Source organism: Capsicum annuum, chromosome 3 (assembly GCF_002878395.1).
Source record: "Capsicum annuum cultivar UCD-10X-F1 chromosome 3, UCD10Xv1.1, whole genome shotgun sequence".
NCBI lineage: Eukaryota > Viridiplantae > Streptophyta > Magnoliopsida > Solanales > Solanaceae > Capsicum > Capsicum annuum.
In genome coordinates this window covers 179,990,854-180,006,841 of record NC_061113.1, presented here as the reverse complement: position 1 = coordinate 180,006,841, position 15,988 = coordinate 179,990,854, and positions in this window count along the sequence as shown.

The window sequence follows — 15,988 nt, the reverse complement described above, 5'->3', positions numbered from 1 at the left end:
TGTATTTTCTAAGTTTTCTTTATTAATTACTTCTTATTTTTCATTAATTTCTAAGTTTTCTATATTTGTTAAGATTTCTGTATATGTTTCACTATCTTCCGATCATAATTATCTGTTTCTTCAGCATCTATTGTATTTATTTCTATTTCATTATTTTATAATATTTCTTTAAATTGATTTATCTCAATTAATAATTTTTGTTCTTTATCCTTTTCTTCTTTTTTCTTTCTGTCTTTTTTCATACAACTCTTTTAGTATTTGTAGTTCTTTTCCTTATTCAGCAACCCTATTATTTTTAGTTTCTTCTATTTTTCATATTTCTTCTGTAGTGTGTTGTTTTATTTTATCTATTTCTTTTTTCCTATCTATTTCTTCACTTTCTTTTGTTATTCTTACCATAGCTGTTAATTTATCTTCTAATTTTAATTCTTCTTTTTATAACATTAAATATAAAGGTTCACCTATTTTCTTATATATTTTTCCTAAATTAGAAAATACTATTCTTATTTTTAATACTTCATGATTTTCATATGTTTTTTCATCTATTATAAATTCTTCTTTGTTAATTTTATCTACTTGATAGTGTATAGATCATGTTGATATATGTATTCTAGACTATCTATTTGTGATTCTAAATATGATATTTCTCCCTTTTGTGCTTTTATTAATTTTTGGCATACTCAACAATCATGTTATATTGTAGTCTTTCTTTTCTTATTTTTAATTCTTTTCATTTTTTCAAATATTATTTGTTTTAGTTCTTTATGTTTTTAGGATTTTATTATGTTATTCATCTGTACAATATTAATAATATTTTGGTGGATACCGAAATCTGATTTTATCATAATTAGGTGGTATGTATCTCATTCTTCTAGATTTTAAATGGATTATTAATTTTGCATCATTGCTAGATATTAAGGTAATTAAGTAAGCTAATATGTGGTGTTTTCTTTTGTTTTATTTAACTTCTTATAGTCTGGGTAGTAACTAGTTAAAATTCTTTTTATTTTTCTAAAAGTTTGTATATTTTTAAATGGTCTTCTTATATTCAACAAATAAATAACAACAAGATAACATAATTAATAATAGCTTATAATTAACAGTTAAATTAACATCACTAATATTTCTCATAATTAACACATATCTAAATTGTAGGGGAATGTGGATAACTTGGGTAATTTGCATGGATAACTAGTAGATAACTAGTACTTACTAGTTTTATCATGTTAATTGAAATGCTATGTTATAACATTCCATAGTTATTTGTTTTAACCTTATTAATTCTTCTATATTATTTTTAAGGTATACTATAGGTTCCATATTTCTAGTTTTTATATAGTCAAGTAGATTCTTTTTCATAAGTGTTTATATTAATCTTATTTGCTCCATATCTTGTCTCCAATATTCTAAGTATTCGTAGTTTAGCATTTTATCCTTTAGTAGTTGTAATACTGCAAATTTCTTTGTAATAATTTATTCTAATTGTACTATATCTGATATTAAATTCTAGGTTATTTATTTCATTAATTATCATGTTTTTTTCTTCTGTGAATAATTCTATGTCTAAATCATAATCTAAACTATCTTTTAATTCTAGTTGTTCCAAAGTTTTATCTATCAAAATTAATCTTTCTTTTAATTGTCTTCTTCCTTTTTTAAGCTGGTTCTATAATTAATTTCTTCATATATCAACTTTGTTTTTCTCTAGTTTTTCTTATATATTCTAACATTTTTAATTTGTATAATATCCGTCTGAATAACAACTATCTAAATATGAGCGATAGCTTTCATTATATAAGTGTAGGTTTTCTATAGAACTAAATAACTCTTCATCTTCATCCTCAAAATTCCATATCTTTTCCCATATTATTTTCTTTACGTCTATGATTTCTATATCTCTAAGTATATATAAAACAAGTATTTTAAGATTATCTGTCATTTAGGCTTGATTAAATACTTTTTATAATATTGTTCTATATTTTCATTAAGGTATTCTTTGTATTTTATATTTTTAGTTCTCATATATTTTTCTAAATTTGTTTTCATTAGTTTTTCCATTAATTGTATATTTTTTATATCCATTTTACAATATTCTTAGTTTATCATGGTTGATACGTAGGTTTGGCATGTAGGTATATGTAGGAGTAGATAGCTAGGTGTGGTATGTAATTTATTCTAGTCATAATATATTTATCAAATATTTTTTCCCATATGATCTTTCTTATATCTACTATTTCTATATCTTTAAGTACATACAAACTAAGTATCTTAAATTTATCTATCATTTCATCAGATAAGTAGGTAGTCATTCTTTTTCATATGATGCTATTTCAAAATATTCCTTTCACCCATATACATAACAAAATATGATCATCTTAGATAACTATATACTAGATTATTCTTAAATAACATGCTCTTCGGTCACTATTAGCATGGTAATCTGGATACTTTTTTCCTAAACAGTGCCTCTACTCTGGTTACTCCCCTATCACGGCTTCTTTGCCTTACCGGTTTCACCTTTAGGATGTCATAGTTCTTGGGAATTTTTCTCCTTTTTCACTATGCTAATAAACTTCTTAACATGCTATTTTTCGAATAATTTTACTATAAAGTAACTAGCATGAGCTTATTTTATTATATCATGATTGTCAGGAATTTATGAATTTAGCTATTCATAATTATAAATGAAAATACCTGTCCTGGTAGATTTGATAAATCCGTGCTTTGATCATCTATATATTTTCCTTAGAAATATATCTGTTTTTATTAAATATTCAAAAATTTTTGTGTACAAGAAAGAAGACTTATTTTCAACACATGAATGTCTTTCCTTTAGATTGCCGTATGGCTTACATATTTATAATCCTAAAAGATAGAAAACACTATTCCTAACTTTACATCTGTCAAAAAAGTAAAAGAGTAATAATTGTCCTATCTTTATATTTGTTAAAAAAGTAAAAAGCAAATAATGGCAAGTGCCAAAAAACTAGTAAATGATACAAGAAAAGTCAAAAAGGCAAGTCTAGAAATAGTAAATGCTATTAAATGTTTACATAATTTACATATTTCATATTCCACAGAGTTATCTTTTTTCTCCATATGTCATTTTCATATTTCAATGCTTTGTCTTCTTTCTTTTATAATTTCTTCATAGGTCGATGCTGTTTTATATCTTTTGTCGTTCATCTCCCAGCTGGCGTTCTTATCTTCTTGGTTGATTTTTTCTTTTATTCTAGCTGGACTTCTAGAATACGTTATTTTCTCCTTTGCATTTGGAGCATAGGTGATCTGGATATTTGTGTCCTATTATTTTGCAATATCTTGTTAATACTTCTTCTAAAACAAATCGGTTCTTAATTGCTCTTATAGTTCGTTGTTTTTCTGGATTGAGTAGTGTCAAAATCCATTGTCTAGCTTCTTCCATATCTGATTGTGTAGCTCCCTTGAATTTGAATAAATCATTTGATGATCTCTTGAATAATAACTCTATATTGGGTTCCCATTTAGGTAGTTATTTGCTAATTATTGAATAATTGAAGATATTCTAATAATTCATTTATTTGCATAAAAATAAGGTATCTCAACTTTAGGTATCTCTGGATGTTGAACAATATCTTCCGGTATAATCATATCTCTATTTAATCCTATTTTTACAACTTGTATAACTGGTTTAATTTTGTTATATAATATCTCTACTGGTGCGGTATAAAAATTTATAAAACATAGATTTCCTCTGGTTATTTTTTTATAGGTGGCGAATGCTATATATAATTCTGGTATAGCTATTAGTTAGTCTCCTTCTTGGGTATACACGGTATTTAATAATCCATAACTGAAACAAGTTTTAACTAAGCTTGGGTTAGTTTTCGGTAGTGCGATTAACTTGTTATAACCTTGTAATTTTTGGGTTTTATAGTTTGTGTTTGGTTTTTGGATATTTGTAGCTCGGGGTTAAGGTTTAGATAAGTCTGTATTTTGTGGATATTTTTTATGTATGCTCGAGTTATATGGTTATAGGCTTTTCTCTCTAAGTTTAAACTTTCTTGATATGTGGTTGTTTGTGGGGGTATGGACAAGGGGACTTTTTGTGTTTTTGGTATAAATGGTTTTTCAAATATCATGTTTATGTTCATGTTCTGATATCTTTGTCCACTAACTCCTTTGCTTGTACCTGCAATTGTAGATTGATAAATATTATGGGTTTTATGGAGTGTCCCAACGTCTCCATTTAGCTCTGGAATTTTATTGTCTTCCGATCGACATAGATCTGCACACTGCTGAGCTATCTGAGTCATAGCTTCAGACTTTAGTTAAACATCATTAGTTTTTAGCTTTTCTATTTCATTACTCATACGGTCCACTTTCAGTAAAAGTGTAGTTAGGGTTTTAAGTATCTTTTCTAAAGCATCATCTTCTATTATATCAGTCTGTGTAGCTTTGTCTTGATATATAATATGCAAAACATTTTTGTTAGTACTAATTACTTCAATTTTAAATGTAAAATTTAATATATTTAATACTAGTCTCCGAATTTCTTTCATTGTAACTGAATTTTGTATTTTCTTTGTTAACCACCAACGTACTTGTGTATTATCTATTCATACAATAAACTTGTTATATACAATATATGACTCAAATGCTAATAAACACTTAGTTAATAAGCATAATTCTTTTCCATTTATCTCCCATTTTATTTCTGTTTCATTAAACGTTCCTGAGTAGTATCTACAATGATATTCTAATTTTTCTTCTCCATATCTATATTTAAGTACTCCTTCGTAACTATATTCACTTGCGTCTGCTTCTACTATATATGTAAAAATTTTATTTTCATCTGGAATTGTAATTTTGGTAATTCCTTACATAGTATTTTTATTTTTTGAACTTGTTTTTTATCTTCTTCGTTGTAATTATATTCTACATCCTTTTTTAGTTTTTTCTATAATGGCTTTAGGTTTTCTGCTAATTTTTGTATATATTCTCTTATTTTGTTTACTAATCCTAAAAATGATTGTAATTTCTTTTTTTATATCTAATTCTTCTTTTGAATTTATTATTTTTTGTACTATATGTTGTTGCATTTTTACTCCACTTTTATCTATTTGTATTCCTAAAAACTCTATCTGATTTTCCATAATTTCATCTTTCTTTTCACTTAAACTTATTCCTGAATTTTCTATTATACATGCAAATTGTTCTAGTAATTTTAAATGTTCCTCTTTGGTTTTTGTATATAATAGTATATCATCTATGTATACTATACAATTAGTTAGTTGTTTAAATAACTATCCATAAAGTGTTGATATCTACCTGGTGCATTTTTATGTCCAAATGGTAACGCATTCAATTCATAAAATCCTTGTGGTACTGTAAATGCTGTTAATTTTTTAGATTCTTCTTCTAGCTTTAAATCGTAAAATCCTGATTTACAATCGAACTTACTAAAATAATTATATCCTTGTTTTTGTATTATTTTTAATGTTTTATTTGGTATTGGATAATTATATGTCATAGTTTTTGCATTTAGGTTTCTATAATCAATAACCATTCTAGTTTTTCCTCTTTTTTTATTCATTATGTTTATTTACTGTAAATGCTGGACTATTGTGTTTACTATTATTTTTTTGTGTGTATTGTTTTTCTAATAATTCAGCTATATGCATTTTAAATTCTTTTAAATCATCAAAGTTATATGTTAATGGTTTTTGGGTTATTATACTATTTTTATCTATTAGCTCAATTTTTATAATAGTCTTATATTTTCCCCATCCTTTTAATAGATCTTCACTGTATAGTTGTCTTAATTTTTTCTTTATCATTTCTACCTTATCTATTGAAAATATAGTTATTTCTTCTTTATTTATTGAAAATATAACTAGTTCTATTATGTCTTCAGTATTTTTTATATTTTTTAATTTATATGTGATTTTTTTAATCCCTTTTATCCATTCAGTTTTCTTTTTTATTTTATTAATAACTCTTTTTTCTCTTACCTTTTGTTTACATGAGGTTATAAACCACCAGTGTGTTCTAGTTATTATATGTGGGCATAGTTTATCTAAAACCGACATTCCTAAAAGCATATCTTTTGATGTTAGTTCATAATTATAGATCTCTTCTATTGTTAATATCTTATCCCATACTTGTATTTTTACAATTCTAGCATTATAGGTAATTAAGCTTCCTTCATTATTAAATCCTTTGACTACTGTTGGTGTTTTAAGCTTATCCCATTTGTCTTCTGGTAAACAATTATATCTACATAAATTGGCTTCTGCTCCTGTATCTATCATAGGTGTATAATATCTATTATAATATCCTTCTACTATTATTTTCATAAGAACATATATTTTCATATAATGTCAAAGCTCTTTTTATCAATTATTTTTCTCTATTATAGGTTATAGTTATTTGTGTATGTTCTATATTGTAGGATTTTACTTGTTCTAACCATTTTATTCCTAATATTATGTCTGCTTTTTGTATATCTTCCTTTATTTCAAATTCTATTTTTATTTTTCAAACTCCTATTATTATTTATTTTTCTGCTGTATATTTAGTAGTTACTAAACTTCTTGGTAGATCTGGGCATATATTACTATTAGATTTTATTTCTTCATTTTTTACTAGATATTTTGCTATATAATTTTCTTTTTGTCCTATATTTAGAAATATTAAATATTCTTTTTTATTTATTGTTCCCGTTATATAATATTGAGTTAAATTAACTGTTGAAGTTATTTCATAATTTGTTCTTTTTGATGATCCTGATGATTCTGGTTTTTTGAAAGCTATTCTTTTTGTTGTACTTATTATATCATTAATTATTTCTAAATCTTCTTCTATATTCATGTCTTTGTAACTATAATCATTGCTATCAATTGTTTTTACAAATTGTTCAAAAGGACTTTCTATTTATATTTTATTAATTTTTTTTTTCCGTTATTTTATGTTTTCTTGTTAATACATATAGATTTTTACATCTTGCTGTAAATATTTTACTTCCTGGGTTAGTTCTATTCCTGATATTTTCCAATATAATACTAAGGATTTATCTATGATTTTATCTGTTATTTCCACTGAATAAACACTTATTATGAATTTAAATTTTTTGTATATTAAATTTCCTCTTAAGGCAGTTATTATACTTTTTTCTATAGGTTTTATAATTCTATCATCTGCTAAATATAATTCTATTGGTGTATCTATTCCTTCTCTAAAACATGTTTTTACTAATATTTCTGTTCCTCCAAGGTGTACATATTTTATTGGGCCTTTACTTTTTATATCGTTTATTTCTTTATTAATTATTCTTTTTGTTACTAGTGGTATACTAGCTCTACCTTTTGCATATCTACAGTCTATTACATGTTCTTTTTGGCTTACTACGTAGTATTCTTCTTTTCGTCTACTAAATATGGTTTTTATTGTTGGTATTTTAAATATTTTTTCTACACTTAAATATAATTCTTTTCCTGTTATCTCGTCAAATATATTATTATCAAATATTATTTTCTAATCTGTTCCTTCTTCATTTAAATATTCTTCCTTTGTTATTATTCTTATATTTTCTTCAGTCTTTTGATTCATCTAATTCACTATCTATTTCATTATCTGTTTCATTTTCTGAAATTCTATATATACTGTCTTCACTTTCTAATTCGTAATCTGTATCATCTATTTGCATATATTCCATGTTTTCTATCTTTATTTCTTATATTTGTTTCTTTTTTTGGTTTTTAGGCATTTTACAATCTCTAGCTAAATGTTCTAGTTTTCCACAATTATAACAAGTATATTCTTTTATAGATTTCTTTCTCCTATATGGTCTTTTATATTTATAATTTTTTACATAATATCTTTTTCTTGGTTTCTTATACTTATATTTTGATTTTTTGTATTTCTTATATATCTTACGCCTTTTTCTTTTCTTATGATATCTTTTTTCTCATCCAAATTGAGGTGTTATTTTATCTTTGCAACATGCTAAATTTTTTATTAATATTTTTTCCATTTTTATTTCTTCTCTGTGTCTTTTCACATAAATTTCTATACCATTGTTGTAGAAATTTTATTCTTGCTCTTAGAGTATCTACTATGTTTGCTTCATCCCAACTCTTTATTATTTTTAAACTAAATGGTTCAAGTAATTTACTAAAATGTAATCTTTTAACTTCTTTACTTTCTTCTGTATTATATGCTCCCTTATAGTAGTATTCTTTAAATGCACACGTATATTCATTTATATAGCACATATTATATATTGCTAGTTTTAACATTAAGTTCTATTTGTATCTTTTTCTTTGTTTTGTTCTTTTTCTTCTGTTGCCCTACTGCTAAATTCATCTCTTATAGTTTTTTCATATTTTTTCAATATGTCCATAGGTGTTAGTTTAGTTACTGTTGTTCCTTCTATTTTTTTTATCATTCCTTAATACCTTTTTACTATATTCAGTTAAATTTAAAAACCATAATTTTTCTGTTCCTATTAGTGTTCTTTCTATATATTCTGGTGTATCTATTGCATTTATACCATTGTCTAATAGTTATTTTGTTATATATTCTATCCATAATTGCATCGTTTTACCTGCATCTATTACACAATCTAAGTCTAAGAAGTTATAATTTTTATTAATTATTTGTTTTGGTGTCCATTTGTTATATTCATCCCTTAGGTTATAATTTTTAAACTTATTTTTATAGTCATATGTAGGTTTTTTTATTTCTGATGTACTAGGTATTATTTTTTTCATCGTCCTTTTTATCAAGAGTATTTATTTCCGTTTTTGTATTTTCTAAGTTTTCTTTATTAATTACTTCTTCTTTTTCATTAATTTCTAATTTTTCTATATTTATTAAGATTTTTGTATATGTTTCACTATTTTCTGAATCATAATTATCTGTTTCTTCAGCATCTATTGTATTTAATTCTATTTCATTATTTTCTAATTGTTTATTTCCTTATTTTTTTAAAATTGATTTATCTCAATTAATAATTTTTGTTCTTTTTCCTTTTCTTTTTTTTCTTTCTGTCTTTTTTCATATAGATCTTTTAGCATTTATAGTTCTTTTTCTAATTCAGCAATCCTATTATTTTTAGTTTCTTTTATTTTTCGTATTTCTTCTGTAGTTTGTTGTTTTATTTTATCTATTTTTGTTTTCTATCTATTTCTTCATTTTCTTTTGCTATTCTTACCATAGCTGTTAATTTATCTTCTAATTTTAATTCTTCCATTTTCTAACATTAAATATAAATGTTCACCTATTTTCTTATATCTTCTTCTTAAATTAGAAAATACTATTGTTATTTTTAATCCTTTATGGTTTTTATATGTTTTTTCATCTATTATTAATTCTTCTTTGTTCATTTTATCTACTTGATAGTGTATAGATCATGTTGATATATGTATTGTAGACTATCTATTTGTGATTCTAAATATGATCTTTCTCCCTTTTATGCTTTTATTGATTTTTCGTATACTCCAACGATCATGTTATATTGTAGTCTTTCTTTTCTTCTTTTTAATTCTTTTTGCTTTTCAGATATTATTTGTTTTAGTTCTTTATATTTTTGGAATTTTGTTATGTTATTCATCTGTACTATATTTATAATATTTTGGTGGATACCGAAATCTGATTTAATCTTCTCTATGGACTGCTTTTATATTACTTAAAAATACATGTCAGTAATGCACACTTATTTCACGACCCAATTTTATAGGTCATGATGGCGCCTACTATAACCCACCAGTAGGCAAGCCAACCCATAGTTCGAAACTACTGGTAATGGACTACCAAGATAATAAAGGAAATAATACGAAATAAATGCAGTAAATGACTAATATACATAAGATAGTCCCAAAACCTGGTGGAATTCGCACAAGAGCTTCTAACATAATAAAGATACAAAATGAAGTATTAAGGGAATATACTGATACAACCCTTCTCTAAGTACAACATAGAGAATACTATAATACATAAAATGGAGGAAAGTAATACTCCAAACATCAGGAGCTCACTTTATGCCTCCGAACTATGGCTTCTCCGCACAATGCACGGAACACTGGTGATAGCCCGTACTATGATCTGCAGACGACAGAAGTGTAGTAGGAGTACCAAACACATTGTACTCAGTAGGCAACTGCGGATTGAGCTCCAAATATAATACAACTACAAATAACATTTAAATAGAAATAGAAACTACATCCAAATATCCAGCAACCACATAGTAAAGTTAGTGAGAATATAAGGATAAACTATCCTAAACCCATATCCAAGAAACTAACATAATAAGGGTAATGAAGTTTTAAGGGTGAACTATCCTATTCCATCCATACTCAGGAATCTCAACACTATACCATATATCACTAGACAAAGTACGAATAAAGAGTGAAAGAAGGATATATAATAGTATACAAAACCAAGGAATGAATATGCAATCTGAATAAAAGAAGGAAGGAAGGGATATACGATAATTCCATAGTTACATATAGATAGATATACATATATATAAACAAGGTCAACTCGAGGTACAACTTAAACCATCAGACTGGCATCTTAAGACTTCATAATTATAGCAGGAACTAGTGCTAGTATACACAGGGTTTCTAATCCATATGTCTAATCATGAGACAATCATGCATAATAATATAATCGTAAGATAAAAGATCTAGAATCATACCTCAAATCTCGGCACCTGATTATTAACCAAGATGCCATATACTAGCCATAACAATGGTTATAATGATAATAATAACAATAGTAAGCACAATACGAGTAACCGACTAGTTCAGAAAACTAATACCTAATTGAGCCTTTAATAAATCCCCACCGTCATAAGCTCAGAAAGGTCCAATCAACATACAACACAACACAAGTCATACTCATTACCTATACCTATGCAATCCCCCATAAGACTAATAAATATAAGCACAAACTAGTGATAGGCAATGCACATGCATAAATAAATGCGAGGTGAATCCATAATATCTTAACCACTCTATCATCATCAATATTATAATAAATATCCGGACTATAATCAATAAATGTATATATATAACATCAATAATATAGTCAATATCTAAACTTTAATTGGTGGATGTATGTATAACATCAATATTATAATAAATATCCTCAACATCATCAATATTATCAATCATCGGGTTTGACCCAAAACTCATATCATCAATACCATCATCAATCATCGGGTTTAACCCAGAACTCATATCATCAAGACCAGAGATATATATGCATGTATATATGTAAGTACATGACAAGATCCATAGCCAAAAGAGTGTAAAATCATAAATTCATGGCCTGGAGTAAACTCCAAGACTAAATCATCATAAAGGTGTAGAAAGGGTTCAAAATCTCTCATGACTAGAATAAATAGTAGTATTAAAATCATAGATCGGAATCTATCTTAATCAAATTTTTAAAATATCATTTTCAATTTCATTACACATAAGTCATTCATTTAGATGGTATGATTTCTGTAATGAATAAATTTATTTTTAAGGTGAAAAGTGGGCTTTAATCTCGTTATAGAAAATCAGTAGTAGAATCATATTTTAGTTTGGATCATACCATTTATCGTATTTAGTGATCATGAATGTATTAAATCTATGCATGCCATCACCAATATTCAAACAATGTACATAAACATTAATACATATACAAACTATAACCACATCCTTTACAAGGATAAATCATTTCTCGAAATCCGACCAATATCATACTCATGGCCTTGGGCTCAATAATGTGCCTAGAATAACTACAACATCATAATCATGATCTTAGCCCCACATACATATATAAACTCATATCAATTATATATCTATAAGCCATCTCATCTCTATGAGGTATATCATATTTATAGGCCATAAATTATAATCTGAGAAAACCATCATCATTAACCAAGTCACAAAATAACCTATACTAAAGGCTCAATAGTCTAAACTATGTCTAACATGCATAAATAAGTCCACAAAGGCTAGAAAAGTCTTGGCCTAAGGTAGGCCAGAGGTACCCGCGTCTAATCCTCAAAATCCATATTTAGGCAATTTCTACCCCAAACTAGGATAAGGTATCTAAATTGACTTCTAGATGGTACATAGGCCATAATTAGCCCTAAGATAGGAATTCCACCTAGAACATGATCAATTAAGTCAACTCCACCCAACTTACAATTTCAAGATAGCTAAATAGTTCAAATAAGGCTAATTATACTAATCAAGTTTTCAACACCTAAATCACATCCCAAATCTAGCATAATATCATATTCATTCTACGAATTAGCTCAATCTATGCAGAAAGCAATAGGATCCCAGAGGTATAATAAGTATTTCACCTTATAGGTCAAATCACTCATCTAATCGCCAAACTTCAATAATCAAGACTAAGTTAAGGTATTTTACCCATAATAAATCTTAACATTCTCATTTATATTCCATATATAAAACATAACATCTTGTGAAGTAGATAACCTGAAGCCTACCTCGATGCTGAACCTCAAGTCCTTGAGTCATCCACAAAACATTCATCTTTACTCCACAATCTCAAAATGCTGCCACACAATTAAAATCATAATCTATATGCCATTAGGAATAAAACAAGACCTATATTGCTATGTTAATGGTCAGGTCAAATTTTGAGTCAAGAATGGGCCCGCGGGGCCTATAAACAAAATTTATTATTGAACCCTTCACGAGGTCTGTAACGACCTGAAATTACCTCTCGAGATGTCACACGGTGCTTAAGGATACAAGTAGCCCCAAGCTAACCCTTAGAGGCAATTACCAACAACACTCAATTCAAGATGAAATAGACTTAGACACTCGCATAATCATATCACATGAAAGGAAATATGGAAAAGATACTCGGTCCATATTTCCATAATATAGAGAAATCTCAACAAGACCATAAAACCAAACTATCAATAAATTACAAGTCAGATAATAGTATAAAAAAACCTCTACGAATCAAAAACTAGAGAGCCGTTGGGACAGGTCTCCAACTAACTCGAAATGAACTGAAGATAAAACATAGTCTCTCAAATACAGAAAATATCTGAAGATCGGTCCTCGAACCATGAGGACTCACCACTGTAGAAAACGAAGGCAAGGTACTCGAAGAATCATGGATGAGGCTGGGACTGGGAACCTGAACCTACATTATAAGACAATGTAGCACATAGATATATATGTGAATCAGTACTTTAGAATATACTGAGTATGTAGGGGTGAATGCATATGTATAAAAATAGTACCGATCTTCTTCAATCAAATCATGTATGCAAAATGAGACAACTCATATGGCTTGAAAAAGTATAAAATATAAAGTTCATAAATAATGTAGAATAAGGAATGCAACACAAATCTCGTGAGTCATCGCTCTTTAACCTTAAAAATCAGAAATCTTCTCTTATTCTCAATACCCAAAGGCTAAGGGACTTTGAACAATACTTTTAACTTATGCATATGTCTCATGGAGAGTAAAACCTCTTCAATGCTCAACATTTCATAACTTGTTAGAACTCATATACTTGGAATTAAGAATCATATGACTTGGAAACATATTTGAAGGAATTTCATTCACCTTAGGAAAATATCTCATTTCAAGCTTTAGGAAATTTAATCTATCTCAAATGGAAAAGTATTCTAGTTCAAGGAAATAACTTATCTCAAAGCTTTATGAAAAGTACTATATCAAGGGAAGATACTTTCATTTATGGAAATAACCTACCTCAAGGAAGCACTTTAATTAGGGAACAACTTTCAATTCCACCATTTAGGAAAATAACTCATAGGAAGGGAAAATAAGTATCAAATTTCGAAGTTTAAAAGGGCAAGGGAGTTTCTCATAACCGACATAAACCATGCAAGCTAAATGGAGTCCAACGTTTTGTCCTCCTAAGGAGGAAACCCCACGTTAGGGAGGAGTGTCATACTCTTGCCAGGGAGTATAACCTAGGTCTAATGATCACTAAAAAAAACTCGACCTCAAACCCAATTATAATTATCATAAACTCGCCTCAGGCCTAACCTACGGTGGCACATAGTTTTTGGGGTAAGAAACCGTAGTGACTTACCCGCTTGGTGCTAAGTACTATTCCCTTTAGATTATCTGCGCTTATCTCATAAAAATCTACTTTTAGAATAATCTCATGGTTCACCGCGTACCCAATAATCAAATCGATAATCTCATATGATGAAGTGGATTTCAAAGCTTTTGGACCATTAGGTCAATTCATTTGTCAATCAACTCAAAATACTCAAATCATGGGTGCTTATAACATAAGAGGTCATAATTTCAGAAGTCTCAAATAGGGCTTACTATCTTATAGTTCAATCTCAAGTTAAAGCTCATCAAAAGCATAATATATAGCATATAGATTCATAAATCATGTGGAAATCTAGGAATTTCAGCAATTTGTCTCAAAATCTCAATATAGTCATATGCTTCAATATCTCAACATTGTAAATATTAGCTTCACAAGGAGTAAAATCATGGGGTTTATACCTAACTGAAAATTCTCAATAAAACATGTAGAAATCATGCTATTTGACTCTTAATTCATGGAAAATATCAAGATAATGCATTCAATAATAATGGGTGAAAAATCCCAATTCAAATTCATGTAAAAACCTCATAGATTTTAGGAAATTCATGATGTAAATAATCCTTTTGGGAACAAGGGTGAAAGGGTTACCCTTGTTCGAAACCCCATATACCTTGAATTAGAAGCTCTGGATGAACTCTCACTTTTGGAACTCTATTCGTACTCTTGAATGAGGGTTCTTGATGCCCTTGACTTGGGAACCTTGAATATTGACTCAATTTATAAAATTCATGGTGGATTCTTGAGATTCTTGGAAAAGTTTTTGGATACTTAGGGTTTTTGATGAGAGAAAACTTGAGAAAAACCTCATAGGATTCTTGCAAATGACTTTGATTTGGTGTTTGCATGGTTTTATAGGCTTGGAAAATATCCAAAGTGCCCTTTTTAACATCTGTACGAAGCTGGAAAAATTGAATTGGGAACCCGATTTCATAGGCCACCGCGACGCGCCACTTATCGCAGTGGCTCACTGGAATTGACAATTGGGAAATTGGGAGTCCCGGCGACGTGGAGCCATTGTGTTGTTCCACTGGTTGGGTCCTGAACCTTCAGCGCGATGCGCCACTATCACGAAGTTCCACTGGAATTTGACAATTTCCAAATAAACCCTCTCCGCGATGCGCCATATACCTAAATGATGTTGTTTACTACTAAGGCTTAAATTAGCCATAACTTCTTACTCGGGTATCGGATTTGGGCAAATCTTAAATCGATGGAAAGCTTATCAAATTTCTCACGTGATAAAAAGTCAAAATTAGGAAAATTCTATATGGTTAACACGATACTTACTCAGGAAGCCACTTCTCAATCTTTTAGGGCCAAAATCATGCCTCACTTGAGACGCCCTACGGCTTAAACTATGAGGAAACTTTGCGGGGCCTTACAAAATCTCTCCCTTGGGAACATTCATCTTCAAATGTCACTAGTTAGGCTAGGAATACAGGAAAAATAGAGTACACACAGCTGAAACAATTTCTAAACGGTTCAAGATCTTTCTAAACTCATGAATACACTAGAAAATGCAACAATTCATACAAAGATAGATGCTTAGCTGAACTTTAGATTAGAAGAGCTGAATCAAGGAAAAATAGTACCTTTGGATTAGTCTGAACCCGCAAAAAGAAGATGCGGGTACTTGGCTTGCATGTCTGCTTCTGCCTCCCAAGTAGCACCCTCAACAGACTAGTTCTGCCACAAAACTTTGACCAAGGGGACTTCTTTGTTCCTCAGTCTACGGAGTTGAAAGTCTAGGATCTCCACGGGAATCTCATTGAAGGAAAGGCTATCCTCAATATCAACACTCTATGAAGGATCAACCACAACAGAATCACCAATATGCTTCTTAAGCATGGAGACATGAAAAATAGG